The sequence below is a fragment of the Ambystoma mexicanum genome, chromosome 6q, assembly GCF_040938575.1.
Source record: "Ambystoma mexicanum isolate Mex_15411 chromosome 6q, UKY_AmexF1_1, whole genome shotgun sequence".
NCBI classification, from domain to species: Eukaryota; Metazoa; Chordata; class Amphibia; order Caudata; family Ambystomatidae; genus Ambystoma; species Ambystoma mexicanum.
Window position 1 is genome coordinate 1,629,882,632 of NC_090937.1, and position 23,721 is coordinate 1,629,906,352.

At 49.9% G+C, this 23,721-nt stretch overlaps 8 non-coding genes across 8 annotated transcripts; all 8 read left to right on the forward strand.

Moving 5' to 3' along the window:
* The first annotated feature begins 2,942 nt into the window (after positions 1-2,942).
* TRNAG-UCC (transfer RNA glycine (anticodon UCC)) lies at positions 2,943-3,014 on the forward strand. The gene has a single exon. It is a non-coding gene; the product is annotated as a tRNA-Gly (tRNA).
* Positions 3,015-4,199: 1,185 nt separating this feature from the next.
* Positions 4,200-4,271, forward strand: TRNAG-UCC (transfer RNA glycine (anticodon UCC)). The gene has a single exon. It is a non-coding gene; the product is annotated as a tRNA-Gly (tRNA).
* A 2,442-nt stretch (positions 4,272-6,713) lies between these two features.
* Positions 6,714-6,785, forward strand: TRNAG-UCC (transfer RNA glycine (anticodon UCC)). Its single transcript has one exon. It is a non-coding gene; the product is annotated as a tRNA-Gly (tRNA).
* A 6,185-nt stretch (positions 6,786-12,970) lies between these two features.
* Positions 12,971-13,042, forward strand: TRNAG-UCC (transfer RNA glycine (anticodon UCC)). Its single transcript has one exon. It is a non-coding gene; the product is annotated as a tRNA-Gly (tRNA).
* Positions 13,043-16,713: 3,671 nt separating this feature from the next.
* Positions 16,714-16,785, forward strand: TRNAE-UUC (transfer RNA glutamic acid (anticodon UUC)). Its single transcript has one exon. It is a non-coding gene; the product is annotated as a tRNA-Glu (tRNA).
* Positions 16,786-17,959: 1,174 nt separating this feature from the next.
* TRNAG-UCC (transfer RNA glycine (anticodon UCC)) lies at positions 17,960-18,031 on the forward strand. The gene has a single exon. It is a non-coding gene; the product is annotated as a tRNA-Gly (tRNA).
* A 3,671-nt stretch (positions 18,032-21,702) lies between these two features.
* Positions 21,703-21,774, forward strand: TRNAG-UCC (transfer RNA glycine (anticodon UCC)). Its single transcript has one exon. It is a non-coding gene; the product is annotated as a tRNA-Gly (tRNA).
* A 1,185-nt stretch (positions 21,775-22,959) lies between these two features.
* TRNAG-UCC (transfer RNA glycine (anticodon UCC)) lies at positions 22,960-23,031 on the forward strand. The gene has a single exon. It is a non-coding gene; the product is annotated as a tRNA-Gly (tRNA).
* Positions 23,032-23,721: the final 690 nt, after the last annotated feature.

Consider the following 23,721-nt stretch of genomic DNA (forward strand, 5'->3'; position numbering starts at 1 on the left):
CGGTTTGTAGGCTGTAAAAGCCCAGAAAAGCTCTTGTTCTCCAACCAGCAGAGTGGCGCAGCGGAAGCGTGCTGGGCCCATAACCCAGAGGTAGATGGATCGAAACCATCCTCTGCTAACTTTTTTCAAATTATGTTTTTGTGTCATGGCATTAGGGCACAAAGAGCTGTAAGTGCCTGGATGCAATGTCATTCCTTGAACTTGCTGCCTTGTTCCACTCTTGCGCTAAATAGGAGAGGGTCCCAGCCCAGCCAACAAAATGTACTGTTCAATCAAACCAAACTTAAAACCAAGCTCCTTTTTTAAGGGGTCCCGGGGAAATGTTGGGCTGACTGGCAAGACCTCATGATGCGAACTGCTTCTGCGTCAAACGCAAGCTTTTTTCATTCCCAGCCAATGACTTATTCTTATTTCTAAGGGCCGCTCCATCAGATAGCCCAGACAGGCAGGCGTTGGTGGTATAGTGGTGAGCATAGCTGCCTTCCAAGCAGTTGACCCCGGTTCGATTCCCGGCCAACGCAGATCAAATCTTTAAATGTTCAAAATGCATTTTTTGGAAATCAGACTCATGCTGAAAGCAAAGCTGACACACTTTTCGTGAAAATCAAAACCCCATCCAGGAAAGGTTCTTGCATCCTAGTTTCTGCAACTGTCTATCGGTGAGGGGATTGAAGCGAGCAGGGCTCCTGGCCCCTCCCCGACAAAGGCCTGACAAAGGCCTATTCGCCTTGCCCTGACGGGCCAAGGTCCCAGCAGGCCACCGAGCACAGCACCTCAGCCTATTAGAGTGAGGTTTCAGGATCTCTCTCATCCTGTAAACCAACATACTGAAGAAGGTGAAACGTGTGGCTGCGCTCCTCACATGCTGAAGCAGCAGCAGCCCTTTCCCTGAAGCAAAGTTCCTTCATTCCTCCCTCCCATAACCCTTAGCAGGGGATTTATGGTAATTGAGTTGAGTTTCCAAACTGGCCCTTCCTTCCTTCCTTCCCATATCTGCCAGCTCGAGAAGGCTTGTTTTGTTGCACCTGGGAAGTAAAGTATCTATTTGCGAGAGAGAGAGAATGAGAGAGAGAGACAGAGAGAGAGAGACAGAGAGAGAAGGGGAAGGGGTGTTGGCAGTTAGGGTGTGAGCTAGAGAAATGAGGCCTGTCTGCAAAAGGCCATGGGATGGGAGTGCGTGGTTGCAGGTTGTTTGGCTTTGTAAGGCCTACTGCCCGCTTCACTCGAAAATGGGTCTAGGGTTGTCGGTTTGTAGGCTGTAAAAGCCCAGAAAAGCTTTCGTTCTCCAACCAGCAGAGTGGCGCAGCGGAAGCGTGCTGGGCCCATAACCCAGAGGTCGATGGATCGAAACCATCCTCTGCTAACTTTTTTCAAATTATGTTTTTGTGTCATGGCATTAGGGCACAAAGAGCTGTAAGTGCCTGGATGCAATGTCATTCCTTGAACTTGCTGCCTCGTTCCACTCTTGCGCTAAATAGGAGAGGGTCCCAGCCCAGCCAACAAAATGTACTGTTCAATCAAACCAAACTTAAAACCAAGCTCCTTTTTTAAGGGGTCCCGGGGAAATGTTGGGCTGACCGGCAAGACCTCATGATGCGAACTGCTTCTGCGTCAAACGCGCAAGCTTTTTTCATTCCCAGCCAATGACTTATTCTTATTTCTAAGGGCCGCTCCATCAGATAGCCCAGACAGGCAGGCGTTGGTGGTATAGTGGTGAGCATAGCTGCCTTCCAAGCAGTTGACCCGGGTTTGATTCCCGGCCAACGCAGATCAAATCTTTAAATTGTTCAAAATGCATTTTTTGGAAATCAGACTCATGCTGAAAGCAAAGCTGACACACTTTTCGTGAAAATCAAAACCCCATCCAGGAAAGGTTCTTGCATCCTAGTTTCTGCAACTGTCTATCGGTGAGGGGATTGAAGCGAGCAGGGCTCCTGGCCCCTCCCCGACAAAGGCCTGACAAAGGCCTATTCGCCTTGCCCTGACGGGCCAAGGTCCCAGCAGGCCACCGAGCACAGCACCTCAGCCTATTAGAGTGAGGTTTCAGGATCTCTCTCATCCTGTAAACCAACATACTGAAGAAGGTGAAACGTGTGGCTGCGCTCCTCACATGCTGAAGCAGCAGCAGCCCTTTCCCTGAAGCAAAGTTCCTTCATTCCTCCCTCCCATAACCCTTAGCAGGGGATTTATGGTAATTGAGTTGAGTTTCCAAACTGGCCCTTCCTTCCTTCCTTCCCATATCTGCCAGCTCGAGAAGGCTTGTTTTGTTGCACCTGGGAAGTAAAGTATCTATTTGCGAGAGAGAGAGAATGAGAGAGAGAGACAGAGAGAGAGAGACAGAGAGAGAAGGGGAAGGGGTGTTGGCAGTTAGGGTGTGAGCTAGAGAAATGAGGCCTGTCTGCAAAAGGCCATGGGATGGGAGTGCGTGGTTGCAGGTTGTTTGGCTTTGTAAGGCCTACTGCCCGCTTCACTCGAAACTGGGTCTAGGGTTGTCGGTTTGTAGGCTGTAAAAGCCCATAAAAGCTCTTGTTCTCCAACCAGCAGAGTGGCGCAGCGGAAGCGTGCTGGGCCCATAACCCAGAGGTCGATGGATCGAAACCATCCTCTGCTAACTTTTTTCAAATTATGTTTTTGTGTCATGGCATTAGGGCACAAAGAGCTGTAAGTGCCTGGATGCAATGTCATTCCTTGAACTTGCTGCCTCGTTCCACTCTTGCGCTAAATAGGAGAGGGTCCCAGCCCAGCCAACAAAATGTACTGTTCAATCAAACCAAACTTAAAACCAAGCTCCTTTTTTAAGGGGTCCCGGGGAAATGTTGGGCTGACCGGCAAGACCTCATGATGCGAACTGCTTCTGCGTCAAATGCAAGCTTTTTTCATTCCCAGCCAATGACTTATTCTTATTTCTAAGGGCCGCTCCATCAGATAGTCCAGACAGGCAGGCGTTGGTGGTATAGTGGTGAGCATAGCTGCCTTCCAAGCAGTTGACCCGGGTTCGATTCCCGGCCAACGCAGATCAAATCTTTAAATTGTTCAAAATGCATTTTTGGGAAATCAGACTCATGCTGAAAGCAAAGCTGACACACTTTTCGTGAAAATCAAAACCCCATCCAGGAAAGGTTCTTGCATCCTAGTTTCTGCAACTGTCTATCGGTGAGGGGATTGAAGCGAGCAGGGCTCCTGGCCCCTCCCCGACAAAGCCCTGACGAAGGCCTGACAAAGGCCTATTCGCCTTGCCCTGACGGGCCTTGGTCCCAGCAGGCCACCGAGCACAGCACCTCAGCCTATTAGAGTGAGGTTTCAGGATCTCTCTCATCCTGTAAACCAACATACTGAAGAAGGTGAAACGTGTGGCTGCGCTCCTCACATGCTGAAGCAGCAGCAGCCCTTTCCCTGAAGCAAAGTTCCTTCATTCCTCCCTCCCATAACCCTTAGCAGGGGATTTATGGTAATTGAGTTGAGTTTCCAAACTGGCCCTTCCTTCCTTCCTTCCCATATCTGCCAGCTCGAGAAGGCTTGTTTTGTTGCACCTGGGAAGTAAAGTATCTATTTGCGAGAGAGAGAGAATGAGAGAGAGAGACAGAGAGAGAGAGACAGAGAGAGAAGGGGAAGGGGTGTTGGCAGTTAGGGTGTGAGCTAGAGAAATGAGGCCTGTCTGCAAAAGGCCATGGGATGGGAGTGCGTGGTTGCAGGTTGTTTGGCTTTGTAAGGCCTACTGCCCGCTTCACTCGAAACTGGGTCTAGGGTTGTCGGTTTGTAGGCTGTAAAAGCCCAGAAAAGCTCTTGTTCTCCAACCAGCAGAGTGGCGCAGCGGAAGCGTGCTGGGCCCATAACCCAGAGGTCGATGGATCGAAACCATCCTCTGCTAACTTTTTTCAAATTATGTTTATGTGTCATGGCATTAGGGCACAAAGAGCTGTAAGTGCCTGGATGCAATGTCATTCCTTGAACTTGCTGCCTCGTTCCACTCTTGCGCTAAATAGGAGAGGGTCCCAGCCCAGCCAACAAAATGTACTGTTCAATCAAACCAAACTTAAAACCAAGCTCCTTTTTTAAGGGGTCCCGGGGAAATGTTGGGCTGACCGGCAAGACCTCATGATGCGAACTGCTTCTGCGTCAAACGCAAGCTTTTTTCATTCCCAGCCAATGACTTATTCTTTTTTCTAAGGGCCGCTCCATCAGATAGCCCAGACAGGCAGGCGTTGGTGGTATAGTGGTGAGCATAGCTGCCTTCCAAGCAGTTGACCCGGGTTCGATTCCCGGCCAACGCAGATCAAATCTTTAAATTGTTCAAAATGCATTTTTTGGAAATCAGACTCATGCTGAAAGCAAAGCTGACACACTTTTCGTGAAAATCAAAACCCCATCCAGGAAAGGTTCTTGCATCCTAGTTTCTGCAACTGTCTATCGGTGAGGGGATTGAAGCGAGCAGGGCTCCTGGCCCCTCCCCGACAAAGCCCTGACGAAGGCCTGACAAAGGCCTATTCGCCTTGCCCTGACGGGCCTTGGTCCCAGCAGGCCACCGAGCACAGCACCTCAGCCTATTAGAGTGAGGTTTCAGGATCTCTCTCATCCTGTAAACCAACATACTGAAGAAGGTGAAACGTGTGGCTGCGCTCCTCACATGCTGAAGCAGCAGCAGCCCTTTCCCTGAAGCAAAGTTCCTTCATTCCTCCCTCCCATAACCCTTAGCAGGGGATTTATGGTAATTGAGTTGAGTTTCCAAACTGGCCCTTCCTTCCTTCCTTCCCATATCTGCCAGCTCGAGAAGGCTTGTTTTGTTGCACCTGGGAAGTAAAGTATCTATTTGCGATAGAGAGAGAATGAGAGAGAGAGACAGAGAGAGAGAGACAGAGAGAGAAGGGGAAGGGGTGTTGGCAGTTAGGGTGTGAGCTAGAGAAATGAGGCCTGTCTGCAAAAGGCCATGGGATGGGAGTGCGTGGTTGCAGGTTGTTTGGCTTTGTAAGGCCTACTGCCCGCTTCACTCGAAACTGGGTCTAGGGTTGTCGGTTTGTAGGCTGTAAAAGCCCTTAAAAGCTCTTGTTCTCCAACCAGCAGAGTGGCGCAGCGGAAGCGTGCTGGGCCCATAACCCAGAGGTCGATGGATCGAAACCATCCTCTGCTAACTTTTTTCAAATTATGTTTTTGTGTCATGGCATTAGGGCACAAAGAGCTGTAAGTGCCTGGATGCAATGTCATTCCTTGAACTTGCTGCCTCGTTCCACTCTTGCGCTAAATAGGAGAGGGTCCCAGCCCAGCCAACAAAATGTACTGTTCAATCAAACCAAACTTAAAACCAAGCTCCTTTTTTAAGGGGTCCCGGGGAAATGTTGGGCTGACCGGCAAGACCTCATGATGCGAACTGCTTCTGCGTCAAACGCAAGCTTTTTTCATTCCCAGCCAATGACTTATTCTTATTTCTAAGGGCCGCTCCATCAGATAGCCCAGACAGGCAGGCGTTGGTGGTATAGTGGTGAGCATAGCTGCCATCCAAGCAGTTGACCCGGGTTCGATTCCCGGCCAACGCAGATCAAATCTTTAAATTGTTCAAAATGCATTTTTTGGAAATCAGACTCATGCTGAAAGCAAAGCTGACACACTTTTCGTGAAAATCAAAACCCCATCCAGGAAAGGTTCTTGTATCCTAGTTTCTGCAACTGTCTATCGGTGAGGGGATTGAAGCGAGCAGGGCTCCTGGCCCCTCCCCGACAAAGCCCTGACGAAGGCCTGACAAAGGCCTATTCGCCTTGCCCTGACGGGCCTTGGTCCCAGCAGGCCACCGAGCACAGCACCTCAGCCTATTAGAGTGAGGTTTCAGGATCTCTCTCATCCTGTAAACCAACATACTGAAGAAGGTGAAACGTGTGGCTGCGCTCCTCACATGCTGAAGCAGCAGCAGCCCTTTCCCTGAAGCAAAGTTCCTTCATTCCTCCCTCCCATAACCCTTAGCAGGGGATTTATGGTAATTGAGTTGAGTTTCCAAACTGGCCCTTCCTTCCTTCCTTCCCATATCTGCCAGCTCGAGAAGGCTTGTTTTGTTGCACCTGGGAAGTAAAGTATCTATTTGCGAGAGAGAGAGAATGAGAGAGAGAGACAGAGAGAGAGAGACAGAGAGAGAAGGGGAAGGGGTGTTGGCAGTTAGGGTGTGAGCTAGAGAAATGAGGCCTGTCTGCAAAAGGCCATGGGATGGGAGTGCGTGGTTGCAGGTTGTTTGGCTTTGTAAGGCCTACTGCCCGCTTCACTCGAAACTGGGTCTAGGGTTGTCGGTTTGTAGGCTGTAAAAGCCCATAAAAGCTCTTGTTCTCCAACCAGCAGAGTGGCGCAGCGGAAGCGTGCTGGGCCCATAACCCAGAGGTCGATGGATCGAAACCATCCTCTGCTAACTTTTTTCAAATTATGTTTTTGTGTCATGGCATTAGGGCACAAAGAGCTGTAAGTGCCTGGATGCAATGTCATTCCTTGAACTTGCTGCCTCGTTCCACTCTTGCGCTAAATAGGAGAGGGTCCCAGCCCAGCCAACAAAATGTACTGTTCAATCAAACCAAACTTAAAACCAAGCTCCTTTTTTAAGGGGTCCCGGGGAAATGTTGGGCTGACCGGCAAGACCTCATGATGCGAACTGCTTCTGCGTCAAACGCAAGCTTTTTTCATTCCCAGCCAATGACTTATTCTTATTTCTAAGGGCCGCTCCATCAGATAGCCCAGACAGGCAGGCGTTGGTGGTATAGTGGTGAGCATAGCTGCCTTCCAAGCAGTTGACCCGGGTTCGATTCCCGGCCAACGCAGATCAAATCTTTAAATTGTTCAAAATGCATTTTTTGGAAATCAGACTCATGCTGAAAGCAAAGCTGACACACTTTTCGTGAAAATCAAAACCCCATCCAGGAAAGGTTCTTGCATCCTAGTTTCTGCAACTGTCTATCGGTGAGGGGATTGAAGCGAGCAGGGCTCCTGGCCCCTCCCCGACAAAGCCCTGACGAAGGCCTGACAAAGGCCTATTCGCCTTGCCCTGACGGGCCTTGGTCCCAGCAGGCCACCGAGCACAGCACCTCAGCCTATTAGAGTGAGGTTTCAGGATCTCTCTCATCCTGTAAACCAACATACTGAAGAAGGTGAAACGTGTGGCTGCGCTCCTCACATGCTGAAGCAGCAGCAGCCCTTTCCCTGAAGCAAAGTTCCTTCATTCCTCCCTCCCATAACCCTTAGCAGGGGATTTATGGTAATTGAGTTGAGTTTCCAAACTGGCCCTTCCTTCCTTCCTTCCCATATCTGCCAGCTCGAGAAGGCTTGTTTTGTTGCACCTGGGAAGTAAAGTATCTATTTGCGAGAGAGAGAGAATGAGAGAGAGAGACAGAGAGAGAGAGACAGAGAGAGAAGGGGAAGGGGTGTTGGCAGTTAGGGTGTGAGCTAGAGAAATGAGGCCTGTCTGCAAAAGGCCATGGGATGGGAGTGCGTGGTTGCAGGTTGTTTGGCTTTGTAAGGCCTACTGCCCGCTTCACTCGAAACTGGGTCTAGGGTTGTCGGTTTGTAGGCTGTAAAAGCCCATAAAAGCTCTTGTTCTCCAACCAGCAGAGTGGCGCAGCGGAAGCGTGCTGGGCCCATAACCCAGAGGTCGATGGATCGAAACCATCCTCTGCTAACTTTTTTCAAATTATGTTTTTGTGTCATGGCATTAGGGCACAAAGAGCTGTAAGTGCCTGGATGCAATGTCATTCCTTGAACTTGCTGCCTCGTTCCACTCTTGCGCTAAATAGGAGAGGGTCCCAGCCCAGCCAACAAAATGTACTGTTCAATCAAACCAAACTTAAAACCAAGCTCCTTTTTTAAGGGGTCCCGGGGAAATGTTGGGCTGACCGGCAAGACCTCATGATGCGAACTGCTTCTGCGTCAAACGCAAGCTTTTTTCATTCCCAGCCAATGACTTATTCTTATTTCTAAGGGCCGCTCCATCAGATAGCCCAGACAGGCAGGCGTTGGTGGTATAGTGGTGAGCATAGCTGCCTTCCAAGCAGTTGACCCCGGTTCGATTCCCGGCCAACGCAGATCAAATCTTTAAATTGTTCAAAATGCATTTTTTGGAAATCAGACTCATGCTGAAAGCAAAGCTGACACACTTTTCGTGAAAATCAAAACCCCATCCAGGAAAGGTTCTTGCATCCTAGTTTCTGCAACTGTCTATCGGTGAGGGGATTGAAGCGAGCAGGGCTCCTGGCCCCTCCCCGACAAAGGCCTGACAAAGGCCTATTCGCCTTGCCCTGACGGGCCAAGGTCCCAGCAGGCCACCGAGCACAGCACCTCAGCCTATTAGAGTGAGGTTTCAGGATCTCTCTCATCCTGTAAACCAACATACTGAAGAAGGTGAAACGTGTGGCTGCGCTCCTCACATGCTGAAGCAGCAGCAGCCCTTTCCCTGAAGCAAAGTTCCTTCATTCCTCCCTCCCATAACCCTTAGCAGGGGATTTATGGTAATTGAGTTGAGTTTCCAAACTGGCCCTTCCTTCCTTCCTTCCCATATCTGCCAGCTCGAGAAGGCTTGTTTTGTTGCACCTGGGAAGTAAAGTATCTATTTGCGAGAGAGAGAGAATGAGAGAGAGAGACAGAGAGAGAGAGACAGAGAGAGAAGGGGAAGGGGTGTTGGCAGTTAGGGTGTGAGCTAGAGAAATGAGGCCTGTCTGCAAAAGGCCATGGGATGGGAGTGCGTGGTTGCAGGTTGTTTGGCTTTGTAAGGCCTACTGCCCGCTTCACTCGAAAATGGGTCTAGGGTTGTCGGTTTGTAGGCTGTAAAAGCCCAGAAAAGCTTTTGTTCTCCAACCAGCAGAGTGGCGCAGCGGAAGCGTGCTGGGCCCATAACCCAGAGGTCGATGGATCGAAACCATCCTCTGCTAACTTTTTTCAAATTATGTTTTTGTGTCATGGCATTAGGGCACAAAGAGCTGTAAGTGCCTGGATGCAATGTCATTCCTTGAACTTGCTGCCTCGTTCCACTCTTGCGCTAAATAGGAGAGGGTCCCAGCCCAGCCAACAAAATGTACTGTTCAATCAAACCAAACTTAAAACCAAGCTCCTTTTTTAAGGGGTCCCGGGGAAATGTTGGGCTGACCGGCAAGACCTCATGATGCGAACTGCTTCTGCGTCAAACGCAAGCTTTTTTCATTCCCAGCCAATGACTTATTCTTATTTCTAAGGGCCGCTCCATCAGATAGCCCAGACAGGCAGGCAGGCGTTGGTGGTATAGTGGTGAGCATAGCTGCCTTCCAAGCAGTTGACCCCGGTTCGATTCCCGGCCAACGCAGATCAAATCTTTAAATGTTCAAAATGCATTTTTTGGAAATCAGACTCATGCTGAAAGCAAAGCTGACACACTTTTCGTGAAAATCAAAACCCCATCCAGGAAAGGTTCTTGCATCCTAGTTTCTGCAACTGTCTATCGGTGAGGGGATTGAAGCGAGCAGGGCTCCTGGCCCCTCCCCGACAAAGGCCTGACAAAGGCCTATTCGCCTTGCCCTGACGGGCCAAGGTCCCAGCAGGCCACCGAGCACAGCACCTCAGCCTATTAGAGTGAGGTTTCAGGATCTCTCTCATCCTGTAAACCAACATACTGAAGAAGGTGAAACGTGTGGCTGCGCTCCTCACATGCTGAAGCAGCAGCAGCCCTTTCCCTGAAGCAAAGTTCCTTCATTCCTCCCTCCCATAACCCTTAGCAGGGGATTTATGGTAATTGAGTTGAGTTTCCAAACTGGCCCTTCCTTCCTTCCTTCCCATATCTGCCAGCTCGAGAAGGCTTGTTTTGTTGCACCTGGGAAGTAAAGTATCTATTTGCGAGAGAGAGAGAATGAGAGAGAGAGACAGAGAGAGAGAGACAGAGAGAGAAGGGGAAGGGGTGTTGGCAGTTAGGGTGTGAGCTAGAGAAATGAGGCCTGTCTGCAAAAGGCCATGGGATGGGAGTGCGTGGTTGCAGGTTGTTTGGCTTTGTAAGGCCTACTGCCCGCTTCACTCGAAAATGGGTCTAGGGTTGTCGGTTTGTAGGCTGTAAAAGCCCAGAAAAGCTTTTGTTCTCCAACCAGCAGAGTGGCGCAGCGGAAGCGTGCTGGGCCCATAACCCAGAGGTCGATGGATCGAAACCATCCTCTGCTAACTTTTTTCAAATTATGTTTTTGTGTCATGGCATTAGGGCACAAAGAGCTGTAAGTGCCTGGATGCAATGTCATTCCTTGAACTTGCTGCCTCGTTCCACTCTTGCGCTAAATAGGAGAGGGTCCCAGCCCAGCCAACAAAATGTACTGTTCAATCAAACCAAACTTAAAACCAAGCTCCTTTTTTAAGGGGTCCCGGGGAAATGTTGGGCTGACCGGCAAGACCTCATGATGCGAACTGCTTCTGCGTCAAACGCGCAAGCTTTTTTCATTCCCAGCCAATGACTTATTCTTATTTCTAAGGGCCGCTCCATCAGATAGCCCAGACAGGCAGGCGTTGGTGGTATAGTGGTGAGCATAGCTGCCTTCCAAGCAGTTGACCCGGGTTTGATTCCCGGCCAACGCAGATCAAATCTTTAAATTGTTCAAAATGCATTTTTTGGAAATCAGACTCATGCTGAAAGCAAAGCTGACACACTTTTCGTGAAAATCAAAACCCCATCCAGGAAAGGTTCTTGCATCCTAGTTTCTGCAACTGTCTATCGGTGAGGGGATTGAAGCGAGCAGGGCTCCTGGCCCCTCCCCGACAAAGGCCTGACAAAGGCCTATTCGCCTTGCCCTGACGGGCCAAGGTCCCAGCAGGCCACCGAGCACAGCACCTCAGCCTATTAGAGTGAGGTTTCAGGATCTCTCTCATCCTGTAAACCAACATACTGAAGAAGGTGAAACGTGTGGCTGCGCTCCTCACATGCTGAAGCAGCAGCAGCCCTTTCCCTGAAGCAAAGTTCCTTCATTCCTCCCTCCCATAACCCTTAGCAGGGGATTTATGGTAATTGAGTTGAGTTTCCAAACTGGCCCTTCCTTCCTTCCTTCCCATATCTGCCAGCTCGAGAAGGCTTGTTTTGTTGCACCTGGGAAGTAAAGTATCTATTTGCGAGAGAGAGAGAATGAGAGAGAGAGACAGAGAGAGAGAGACAGAGAGAGAAGGGGAAGGGGTGTTGGCAGTTAGGGTGTGAGCTAGAGAAATGAGGCCTGTCTGCAAAAGGCCATGGGATGGGAGTGCGTGGTTGCAGGTTGTTTGGCTTTGTAAGGCCTACTGCCCGCTTCACTCGAAACTGGGTCTAGGGTTGTCGGTTTGTAGGCTGTAAAAGCCCATAAAAGCTCTTGTTCTCCAACCAGCAGAGTGGCGCAGCGGAAGCGTGCTGGGCCCATAACCCAGAGGTCGATGGATCGAAACCATCCTCTGCTAACTTTTTTCAAATTATGTTTTTGTGTCATGGCATTAGGGCACAAAGAGCTGTAAGTGCCTGGATGCAATGTCATTCCTTGAACTTGCTGCCTCGTTCCACTCTTGCGCTAAATAGGAGAGGGTCCCAGCCCAGCCAACAAAATGTACTGTTCAATCAAACCAAACTTAAAACCAAGCTCCTTTTTTAAGGGGTCCCGGGGAAATGTTGGGCTGACCGGCAAGACCTCATGATGCGAACTGCTTCTGCGTCAAACGCAAGCTTTTTTCATTCCCAGCCAATGACTTATTCTTATTTCTAAGGGCCGCTCCATCAGATAGCCCAGACAGGCAGGCGTTGGTGGTATAGTGGTGAGCATAGCTGCCTTCCAAGCAGTTGACCCGGGTTTGATTCCCGGCCAACGCAGATCAAATCTTTAAATTGTTCAAAATGCATTTTTTGGAAATCAGACTCATGCTGAAAGCAAAGCTGACACACTTTTCGTGAAAATCAAAACCCCATCCAGGAAAGGTTCTTGCATCCTAGTTTCTGCAACTGTCTATCGGTGAGGGGATTGAAGCGAGCAGGGCTCCTGGCCCCTCCCCGACAAAGCCCTGACGAAGGCCTGACAAAGGCCTATTCGCCTTGCCCTGACGGGCCTTGGTCCCAGCAGGCCACCGAGCACAGCACCTCAGCCTATTAGAGTGAGGTTTCAGGATCTCTCTCATCCTGTAAACCAACATACTGAAGAAGGTGAAACGTGTGGCTGCGCTCCTCACATGCTGAAGCAGCAGCAGCCCTTTCCCTGAAGCAAAGTTCCTTCATTCCTCCCTCCCATAACCCTTAGCAGGGGATTTATGGTAATTGAGTTGAGTTTCCAAACTGGCCCTTCCTTCCTTCCTTCCCATATCTGCCAGCTCGAGAAGGCTTGTTTTGTTGCACCTGGGAAGTAAAGTATCTATTTGCGAGAGAGAGAGAATGAGAGAGAGAGACAGAGAGAGAGAGACAGAGAGAGAAGGGGAAGGGGTGTTGGCAGTTAGGGTGTGAGCTAGAGAAATGAGGCCTGTCTGCAAAAGGCCATGGGATGGGAGTGCGTGGTTGCAGGTTGTTTGGCTTTGTAAGGCCTACTGCCCGCTTCACTCGAAACTGGGTCTAGGGTTGTCGGTTTGTAGGCTGTAAAAGCCCATAAAAGCTCTTGTTCTCCAACCAGCAGAGTGGCGCAGCGGAAGCGTGCTGGGCCCATAACCCAGAGGTCGATGGATCGAAACCATCCTCTGCTAACTTTTTTCAAATTATGTTTTTGTGTCATGGCATTAGGGCACAAAGAGCTGTAAGTGCCTGGATGCAATGTCATTCCTTGAACTTGCTGCCTCGTTCCACTCTTGCGCTAAATAGGAGAGGGTCCCAGCCCAGCCAACAAAATGTACTGTTCAATCAAACCAAACTTAAAACCAAGCTCCTTTTTTAAGGGGTCCCGGGGAAATGTTGGGCTGACCGGCAAGACCTCATGATGCGAACTGCTTCTGCGTCAAACGCAAGCTTTTTTCATTCCCAGCCAATGACTTATTCTTATTTCTAAGGGCCGCTCCATCAGATAGCCCAGACAGGCAGGCGTTGGTGGTATAGTGGTGAGCATAGCTGCCTTCCAAGCAGTTGACCCGGGTTCGATTCCCGGCCAACGCAGATCAAATCTTTAAATTGTTCAAAATGCATTTTTTGGGAATCAGACTCATGCTGAAAGCAAAGCTGACACACTTTTCGTGAAAATCAAAACCCCATCCAGGAAAGGTTCTTGCATCCTAGTTTCTGCAACTGTCTATCGGTGAGGGGATTGAAGCGAGCAGGGCTCCTGGCCCCTCCCCGACAAAGGCCTGACAAAGGCCTATTCGCCTTGCCCTGACGGGCCAAGGTCCCAGCAGGCCACCGAGCACAGCACCTCAGCCTATTAGAGTGAGGTTTCAGGATCTCTCTCATCCTGTAAACCAACATACTGAAGAAGGTGAAACGTGTGGCTGCGCTCCTCACATGCTGAAGCAGCAGCAGCCCTTTCCCTGAAGCAAAGTTCCTTCATTCCTCCCTCCCATAACCCTTAGCAGGGGATTTATGGTAATTGAGTTGAGTTTCCAAACTGGCCCTTCCTTCCTTCCTTCCCATATCTGCCAGCTCGAGAAGGCTTGTTTTGTTGCACCTGGGAAGTAAAGTATCTATTTGCGAGAGAGAGAGAATGAGAGAGAGAGACAGAGAGAGAGAGACAGAGAGAGAAGGGGAAGGGGTGTTGGCAGTTAGGGTGTGAGCTAGAGAAATGAGGCCTGTCTGCAAAAGGCCATGGGATGGGAGTGCGTGGTTGCAGGTTGTTTGGCTTTGTAAGGCCTACTGCCCGCTTCACTCGAAAATGGGTCTAGGGTTGTCGGTTTGTAGGCTGTAAAAGCCCATAAAAGCTCTTGTTCTCCAACCAGCAGAGTGGCGCAGCGGAAGCGTGCTGGGCCCATAACCCAGAGGTCGATGGATCGAAACCATCCTCTGCTAACTTTTTTCAAATTATGTTTTTGTGTCATGGCATTAGGGCACAAAGAGCTGTAAGTGCCTGGATGCAATGTCATTCCTTGAACTTGCTGCCTCGTTCCACTCTTGCGCTAAATAGGAGAGGGTCCCAGCCCAGCCAACAAAATGTACTGTTCAATCAAACCAAACTTAAAACCAAGCTCCTTTTTTAAGGGGTCCCGGGGAAATGTTGGGCTGACCGGCAAGACCTCATGATGCGAACTGCTTCTGCGTCAAACGCAAGCTTTTTTCATTCCCAGCCAATGACTTATTCTTATTTCTAAGGGCCGCTCCATCAGATAGCCCAGACAGGCAGGCGTTGGTGGTATAGTGGTGAGCATAGCTGCCTTCCAAGCAGTTGACCCCGGTTCGATTCCCGGCCAACGCAGATCAAATCTTTAAATTGTTCAAAATGCATTTTTTGGAAATCAGACTCATGCTGAAAGCAAAGCTGACACACTTTTCGTGAAAATCAAAACCCCATCCAGGAAAGGTTCTTGCATCCTAGTTTCTGCAACTGTCTATCGGTGAGGGGATTGAAGCGAGCAGGGCTCCTGGCCCCTCCCCGACAAAGGCCTGACAAAGGCCTATTCGCCTTGCCCTGACGGGCCTTGGTCCCAGCAGGCCACCGAGCACAGCACCTCAGCCTATTAGAGTGAGGTTTCAGGATCTCTCTCATCCTGTAAACCAACATACTGAAGAAGGTGAAACGTGTGGCTGCGCTCCTCACATGCTGAAGCAGCAGCAGCCCTTTCCCTGAAGCAAAGTTCCTTCATTCCTCCCTCCCATAACCCTTAGCAGGGGATTTATGGTAATTGAGTTGAGTTTCCAAACTGGCCCTTCCTTCCTTCCTTCCCATATCTGCCAGCTCGAGAAGGCTTGTTTTGTTGCACCTGGGAAGTAAAGTATCTATTTGCGAGAGAGAGAGAATGAGAGAGAGAGACAGAGAGAGAGAGACAGAGAGAGAAGGGGAAGGGGTGTTGGCAGTTAGGGTGTGAGCTAGAGAAATGAGGCCTGTCTGCAAAAGGCCATGGGATGGGAGTGCGTGGTTGCAGGTTGTTTGGCTTTGTAAGGCCTACTGCCCGCTTCACTCGAAACTGGGTCTAGGGTTGTCGGTTTGTAGGCTGTAAAAGCCCATAAAAGCTCTTGTTCTCCAACCAGCAGAGTGGCGCAGCGGAAGCGTGCTGGGCCCATAACCCAGAGGTCGATGGATCGAAACCATCCTCTGCTAACTTTTTTCAAATTATGTTTTTGTGTCATGGCATTAGGGCACAAAGAGCTGTAAGTGCCTGGATGCAATGTCATTCCTTGAACTTGCTGCCTCGTTCCACTCTTGCGCTAAATAGGAGAGGGTCCCAGCCCAGCCAACAAAATGTACTGTTCAATCAAACCAAACTTAAAACCAAGCTCCTTTTTTAAGGGGTCCCGGGGAAATGTTGGGCTGACCGGCAAGACCTCATGATGCGAACTGCTTCTGCGTCAAACGCAAGCTTTTTTCATTCCCAGCCAATGACTTATTCTTATTTCTAAGGGCCGCTCCATCAGATAGCCCAGACAGGCAGGCAGGCGTTGGTGGTATAGTGGTGAGCATAGCTGCCTTCCAAGCAGTTGACCCCGGTTCGATTCCCGGCCAACGCAGATCAAATCTTTAAATGTTCAAAATGCATTTTTTGGAAATCAGACTCATGCTGAAAGCAAAGCTGACACACTTTTCGTGAAAATCAAAACCCCATCCAGGAAAGGTTCTTGCATCCTAGTTTCTGCAACTGTCTATCGGTGAGGGGATTGAAGCGAGCAGGGCTCCTGGCCCCTCCCCGACAAAGGCCTGACAAAGGCCTATTCGCCTTGCCCTGACGGGCCAAGGTCCCAGCAGGCCACCGAGCACAGCACCTCAGCCTATTAGAGTGAGGTTTCAGGATCTCTCTCATCCTGTAAACCAACATACTGAAGAAGGTGAAACGTGTGGCTGCGCTCCTCACATGCTGAAGCAGCAGCAGCCCTTTCCCTGAAGCAAAGTTCCTTCATTCCTCCCTCCCATAACCCTTAGCAGGGGATTTATGGTAATTGAGTTGAGTTTCCAAACTGGCCCTTCCTTCCTTCCTTCCCATATCTGCCAGCTCGAGAAGGCTTGTTTTGTTGCACCTGGGAAGTAAAGTATCTATTTGCGAGAGAGAGAGAATGAGAGAGAGAGACAGAGAGAGAGAGACAGAGAGAGAAGGGGAAGGGGTGTTGGCAGTTAGGGTGTGAGCTAGAGAAATGAGGCCTGTCTGCAAAAGGCCATGGGATGGGAGTGCGTGGTTGCAGGTTGTTTGGCTTTGTAAGGCCTACTGCCCGCTTCACTCGAAAATGGGTCTAGGGTTGTCGGTTTGTAGGCTGTAAAAGCCCAGAAAAGCTTTTGTTCTCCAACCAGCAGAGTGGCGCAGCGGAAGCGTGCTGGGCCCATAACCCAGAGGTCGATGGATCGAAACCATCCTCTGCTAACTTTTTTCAAATTATGTTTTTGTGTCATGGCATTAGGGCACAAAGAGCTGTAAGTGCCTGGATGCAATGTCATTCCTTGAACTTGCTGCCTCGTTCCACTCTTGCGCTAAATAGGAGAGGGTCCCAGCCCAGCCAACAAAATGTACTGTTCAATCAAACCAAACTTAAAACCAAGCTCCTTTTTTAAGGGGTCCCGGGGAAATGTTGGGCTGACCGGCAAGACCTCATGATGCGAACTGCTTCTGCGTCAAACGCGCAAGCTTTTTTCATTCCCAGCCAATGACTTATTCTTATTTCTAAGGGCCGCTCCATCAGATAGCCCAGACAGGCAGGCGTTGGTGGTATAGTGGTGAGCATAGCTGCCTTTCAAGCAGTTGACCCGGGTTTGATTCCCGGCCAACGCAGATCAAATCTTTAAATTGTTCAAAATGCATTTTTTGGAAATCAGACTCATGCTGAAAGCAAAGCTGACACACTTTTCGTGAAAATCAAAACCCCATCCAGGAAAGGTTCTTGCATCCTAGTTTCTGCAACTGTCTATCGGTGAGGGGATTGAAGCGAGCAGGGCTCCTGGCCCCTCCCCGACAAAGGCCTGACAAAGGCCTATTCGCCTTGCCCTGACGGGCCTTGGTCCCAGCAGGCCACCGAGCACAGCACCTCAGCCTATTAGAGTGAGGTTTCAGGATCTCTCTCATCCTGTAAACCAACATACTGAAGAAGGTGAAACGTGTGGCTGCGCTCCTCACATGCTGAAGCAGCAGCAGCCCTTTCCCTGAAGCAAAGTTCCTTCATTCCTCCCTCCCATAACCCTTAGCAGGGGATTTATGGTAATTGAGTTGAGTTTCCAAACTGGCCCTTCCTTCCTTCCTTCCCATATCTGCCAGCTCGAGAAGGCTTGTTTTGTTGCACCTGGGAAGTAAAGTATCTATTTGCGAGAGAGAGAGAATGAGAGAGAGAGACAGAGAGAGAGAGACAGAGAGAGAAGGGGAAGGGGTGTTGGCAGTTAGGGTGTGAGCTAGAGAAATGAGGCCTGTCTGCAAAAGGCCATGGGATGGGAGTGCGTGGTTGCAGGTTGTTTGGCTTTGTAAGGCCTACTGCCCGCTTCACTCGAAACTGGGTCTAGGGTTGTCGGTTTGTAGGCTGTAAAAGCCCATAAAAGCTCTTGTTCTCCAACCAGCAGAGTGGCGCAGCGGAAGCGTGCTGGGCCCATAACCCAGAGGTCGATGGATCGAAACCATCCTCTGCTAACTTTTTTCAAATTATGTTTTTGTGTCATGGCATTAGGGCACAAAGAGCTGTAAGTGCCTGGATGCAATGTCATTCCTTGAACTTGCTGCCTCGTTCCACTCTTGCGCTAAATAGGAGAGGGTCCCAGCCCAGCCAACAAAATGTACTGTTCAATCAAACCAAACTTAAAACCAAGCTCCTTTTTTAAGGGGTCCCGGGGAAATGTTGGGCTGACCGGCAAGACCTCATGATGCGAACTGCTTCTGCGTCAAACGCAAGCTTTTTTCATTCCCAGCCAATGACTTATTCTTATTTCTAAGGGCCGCTCCATCAGATAGCCCAGACAGGCAGGCGTTGGTGGTATAGTGGTGAGCATAGCTGCCTTCCAAGCAGTTGACCCGGGTTCGATTCCCGGCCAACGCAGATCAAATCTTTAAATTGTTCAAAATGCATTTTTTGGGAATCAGACTCATGCTGAAAGCAAAGCTGACACACTTTTCGTGAAAATCAAAACCCCATCCAGGAAAGGTTCTTGCATCCTAGTTTCTGCAACTGTCTATCGGTGAGGGGATTGAAGCGAGCAGGGCTCCTGGCCCCTCCCCGACAAAGGCCTGACAAAGGCCTATTCGCCTTGCCCTGACGGGCCAAGGTCCCAGCAGGCCACCGAGCACAGCACCTCAGCCTATTAGAGTGAGGTTTCAGGATCTCTCTCATCCTGTAAACCAACATACTGAAGAAGGTGAAACGTGTGGCTGCGCTCCTCACATGCTGAAGCAGCAGCAGCCCTTTCCCTGAAGCAAAGTTCCTTCATTCCTCCCTCCCATAACCCTTAGCAGGGGATTTATGGTAATTGAGTTGAGTTTCCAAACTGGCCCTTCCTTCCTTCCTTCCCATATCTGCCAGCTCGAGAAGGCTTGTTTTGTTGCACCTGGGAAGTAAAGTATCTATTTGCGAGAGAGAGAGAATGAGAGAGAGAGACAGAGAGAGAGAGACAGAGAGAGAAGGGGAAGGGGTGTTGGCAGTTAGGGTGTGAGCTAGAGAAATGAGGCCTGTCTGCAAAAGGCCATGGGATGGGAGTGCGTGGTTGCAGGTTGTTTGGCTTTGTAAGGCCTACTGCCCGCTTCACTCGAAAATGGGTCTAGGGTTGTCGGTTTGTAGGCTGTAAAAGCCCAGAAAAGCTTTTGTTCTCCAACCAGCAGAGTGGCGCAGCGGAAGCGTGCTGGGCCCATAACCCAGAGGTCGATGGATCGAAACCATCCTCTGCTAACTTTTTTCAAATTATGTTTTTGTGTCATGGCATTAGGGCACAAAGAGCTGTAAGTGCCTGGATGCAATGTCATTCCTTGAACTTGCTGCCTCGTTCCACTCTTGCGCTAAATAGGAGAGGGTCCCAGCCCAGCCAACAAAATGTACTGTTCAATCAAACCAAACTTAAAACCAAGCTCCTTTTTTAAGGGGTCCCGGGGAAATGTTGGGCTGACCGGCAAGACCTCATGATGCGAACTGCTTCTGCGTCAAACGCAAGCTTTTTTCATTCCCAGCCAATGACTTATTCTTATTTCTAAGGGCCGCTCCATCAGATAGCCCAGACAGGCAGGCAGGCGTTGGTGGTATAGTGGTGAGCATAGCTGCCTTCCAAGCAGTTGACCCCGGTTCGATTCCCGGCCAACGCAGATCAAATCTTTAAATGTTCAAAATGCATTTTTTGGAAATCAGACTCATGCTGAAAGCAAAGCTGACACACTTTTCGTGAAAATCAAAACCCCATCCAGGAAAGGTTCTTGCATCCTAGTTTCTGCAACTGTCTATCGGTGAGGGGATTGAAGCGAGCAGGGCTCCTGGCCCCTCCCCGACAAAGGCCTGACAAAGGCCTATTCGCCTTGCCCTGACGGGCCAAGGTCCCAGCAGGCCACCGAGCACAGCACCTCAGCCTATTAGAGTGAGGTTTCAGGATCTCTCTCATCCTGTAAACCAACATACTGAAGAAGGTGAAACGTGTGGCTGCGCTCCTCACATGCTGAAGCAGCAGCAGCCCTTTCCCTGAAGCAAAGTTCCTTCATTCCTCCCTCCCATAACCCTTAGCAGGGGATTTATGGTAATTGAGTTGAGTTTCCAAACTGGCCCTTCCTTCCTTCCTTCCCATATCTGCCAGCTCGAGAAGGCTTGTTTTGTTGCACCTGGGAAGTAAAGTATCTATTTGCGAGAGAGAGAGAATGAGAGAGAGAGACAGAGAGAGAGAGACAGAGAGAGAAGGGGAAGGGGTGTTGGCAGTTAGGGTGTGAGCTAGAGAAATGAGGCCTGTCTGCAAAAGGCCATGGGATGGGAGTGCGTGGTTGCAGGTTGTTTGGCTTTGTAAGGCCTACTGCCCGCTTCACTCGAAAATGGGTCTAGGGTTGTCGGTTTGTAGGCTGTAAAAGCCCAGAAAAGCTTTTGTTCTCCAACCAGCAGAGTGGCGCAGCGGAAGCGTGCTGGGCCCATAACCCAGAGGTCGATGGATCGAAACCATCCTCTGCTAACTTTTTTCAAATTATGTTTTTGTGTCATGGCATTAGGGCACAAAGAGCTGTAAGTGCCTGGATGCAATGTCATTCCTTGAACTTGCTGCCTCGTTCCACTCTTGCGCTAAATAGGAGAGGGTCCCAGCCCAGCCAACAAAATGTACTGTTCAATCAAACCAAACTTAAAACCAAGCTCCTTTTTTAAGGGGTCCCGGGGAAATGTTGGGCTGACCGGCAAGACCTCATGATGCGAACTGCTTCTGCGTCAAACGCGCAAGCTTTTTTCATTCCCAGCCAATGACTTATTCTTATTTCTAAGGGCCGCTCCATCAGATAGCCCAGACAGGCAGGCGTTGGTGGTATAGTGGTGAGCATAGCTGCCTTCCAAGCAGTTGACCCGGGTTTGATTCCCGGCCAACGCAGATCAAATCTTTAAATTGTTCAAAATGCATTTTTTGGAAATCAGACTCATGCTGAAAGCAAAGCTGACACACTTTTCGTGAAAATCAAAACCCCATCCAGGAAAGGTTCTTGCATCCTAGTTTCTGCAACTGTCTATCGGTGAGGGGATTGAAGCGAGCAGGGCTCCTGGCCCCTCCCCGACAAAGGCCTGACAAAGGCCTATTCGCCTTGCCCTGACGGGCCAAGGTCCCAGCAGGCCACCGAGCACAGCACCTCAGCCTATTAGAGTGAGGTTTCAGGATCTCTCTCATCCTGTAAACCAACATACTGAAGAAGGTGAAACGTGTGGCTGCGCTCCTCACATGCTGAAGCAGCAGCAGCCCTTTCCCTGAAGCAAAGTTCCTTCATTCCTCCCTCCCATAACCCTTAGCAGGGGATTTATGGTAATTGAGTTGAGTTTCCAAACTGGCCCTTCCTTCCTTCCTTCCCATATCTGCCAGCTCGAGAAGGCTTGTTTTGTTGCACCTGGGAAGTAAAGTATCTATTTGCGAGAGAGAGAGAATGAGAGAGAGAGACAGAGAGAGAGAGACAGAGAGAGAAGGGGAAGGGGTGTTGGCAGTTAGGGTGTGAGCTAGAGAAATGAGGCCTGTCTGCAAAAGGCCATGGGATGGGAGTGCGTGGTTGCAGGTTGTTTGGCTTTGTAAGGCCTACTGCCCGCTTCACTCGAAACTGGGTCTAGGGTTGTCGGTGTGTAGGCTGTAAAAGCCCATAAAAGCTCTTGTTCTCCAACCAGCAGAGTGGCGCAGCGGAAGCGTGCTGGGCCCATAACCCAGAGGTCGATGGATCGAAACCATCCTCTGCTAACTTTTTTCAAATTATGTTTTTGTGTCATGGCATTAGGGCACAAAGAGCTGTAAGTGCCTGGATGCAATGTCATTCCTTGAACTTGCTGCCTCGTTCCACTCTTGCGCTAAATAGGAGAGGGTCCCAGCCCAGCCAACAAAATGTACTGTTCAATCAAACCAAACTTAAAACCAAGCTCCTTTTTTAAGGGGTCCCGGGGAAATGTTGGGCTGACCGGCAAGACCTCATGATGCGAACTGCTTCTGCGTCAAACGCAAGCTTTTTTCATTCCCAGCCAATGACTTATTCTTATTTCTAAGGGCCGCTCCATCAGATAGCCCAGACAGGCAGGCGTTGGTGGTATAGTGGTGAGCATAGCTGCCTTCCAAGCAGTTGACCCGGGTTCGATTCCCGGCCAACGCAGATCAAATCTTTAAATTGTTCAAAATGCATTTTTTGGAAATCAGACTCATGCTGAAAGCAAAGCTGACACACTTTTCGTGAAAATCAAAACCCCATCCAGGAAAGGTTCTTGCATCCTAGTTTCTGCAACTGTCTATCGGTGAGGGGATTGAAGCGAGCAGGGCTCCTGGCCCCTCCCCGACAAAGCCCTGACGAAGGCCTGACAAAGGCCTATTCGCCTTGCCCTGACGGTCCTTGGTCCCAGCAGGCCACCGAGCACAGCACCTCAGCCTATTAGAGTGAGGTTTCAGGATCTCTCTCATCCTGTAAACCAACATACTGAAGAAGGTGAAACGTGTGGCTGCGCTCCTCACATGCTGAAGCAGCAGCAGCCCTTTCCCTGAAGCAAAGTTCCTTCATTCCTCCCTCCCATAACCCTTAGCAGGGGATTTATGGTAATTGAGTTGAGTTTCCAAACTGGCCCTTCCTTCCTTCCTTCCCATATCTGCCAGCTCGAGAAGGCTTGTTTTGTTGCACCTGGGAAGTAAAGTATCTATTTGCGAGAGAGAGAGAATGAGAGAGAGAGACAGAGAGAGAGAGACAGAGAGAGAAGGGGAAGGGGTGTTGGCAGTTAGGGTGTGAGCTAGAGAAATGAGGCCTGTCTGCAAAAGGCCATGGGATGGGAGTGCGTGGTTGCAGGTTGTTTGGCTTTGTAAGGCCTACTGCCCGCTTCACTCGAAACTGGGTCTAGGGTTGTCGGTTTGTAGGCTGTAAAAGCCCATAAAAGCTCTTGTTCTCCAACCAGCAGAGTGGCGCAGCGGAAGCGTGCTGGGCCCATAACCCAGAGGTCGATGGATCGAAACCATCCTCTGCTAACTTTTTTCAAATTATGTTTTTGTGTCATGGCATTAGGGCACAAAGAGCTGTAAGTGCCTGGATGCAATGTCATTCCTTGAACTTGCTGCCTCGTTCCACTCTTGCGCTAAATAGGAGAGGGTCCCAGCCCAGCCAACAAAATGTACTGTTCAATCAAACCAAACTTAAAACCAAGCTCCTTTTTTAAGGGGTCCCGGGGAAATGTTGGGCTGACCGGCAAGACCTCATGATGCGAACTGCTTCTGCGTCAAACGCAAGCTTTTTTCATTCCCAGCCAATGACTTATTCTTATTTCTAAGGGCCGCTCCATCAGATAGCCCAGACAGGCAGGCGTTGGTGGTATAGTGGTGAGCATAGCTGCCTTCCAAGCAGTTGACCCGGGTTCGATTCCCGGCCAACGCAGATCAAATCTTTAAATTGTTCAAAATGCATTTTTTGGGAATCAGACTCATGCTGAAAGCAAAGCTGACACACTTTTCGTGAAAATCAAAACCCCATCCAGGAAAGGTTCTTGCATCCTAGTTTCTGCAACTGTCTATCGGTGAGGGGATTGAAGCGAGCAGGGCTCCTGGCCCCTCCCCGACAAAGCCCTGACGAAGGCCTGACAAAGGCCTATTCGCCTTGCCCTGACGGGCCTTGGTCCCAGCAGGCCACCGAGCACAGCACCTCAGCCTATTAGAGTGAGGTTTCAGGATCTCTCTCATCCTGTAAACCAACATACTGAAGAAGGTGAAACGTGTGGCTGCGCTCCTCACATGCTGAAGCAGCAGCAGCCCTTTCCCTGAAGCAAAGTTCCTTCATTCCTCCCTCCCATAACCCTTAGCAGGGGATTTATGGTAATTGAGTTGAGTTTCCAAACTGGCCCTTCCTTCCTTCCTTCCCATATCTGCCAGCTCGAGAAGGCTTGTTTTGTTGCACCTGGGAAGTAAAGTATCTATTTGCGAGAGAGAGAGAATGAGAGAGAGAGACAGAGAGAGAGAGACAGAGAGAGAAGGGGAAGGGGTGTTGGCAGTTAGGGTGTGAGCTAGAGAAATGAGGCCTGTCTGCAAAAGGCCATGGGATGGGAGTGCGTGGTTGCAGGTTGTTTGGCTT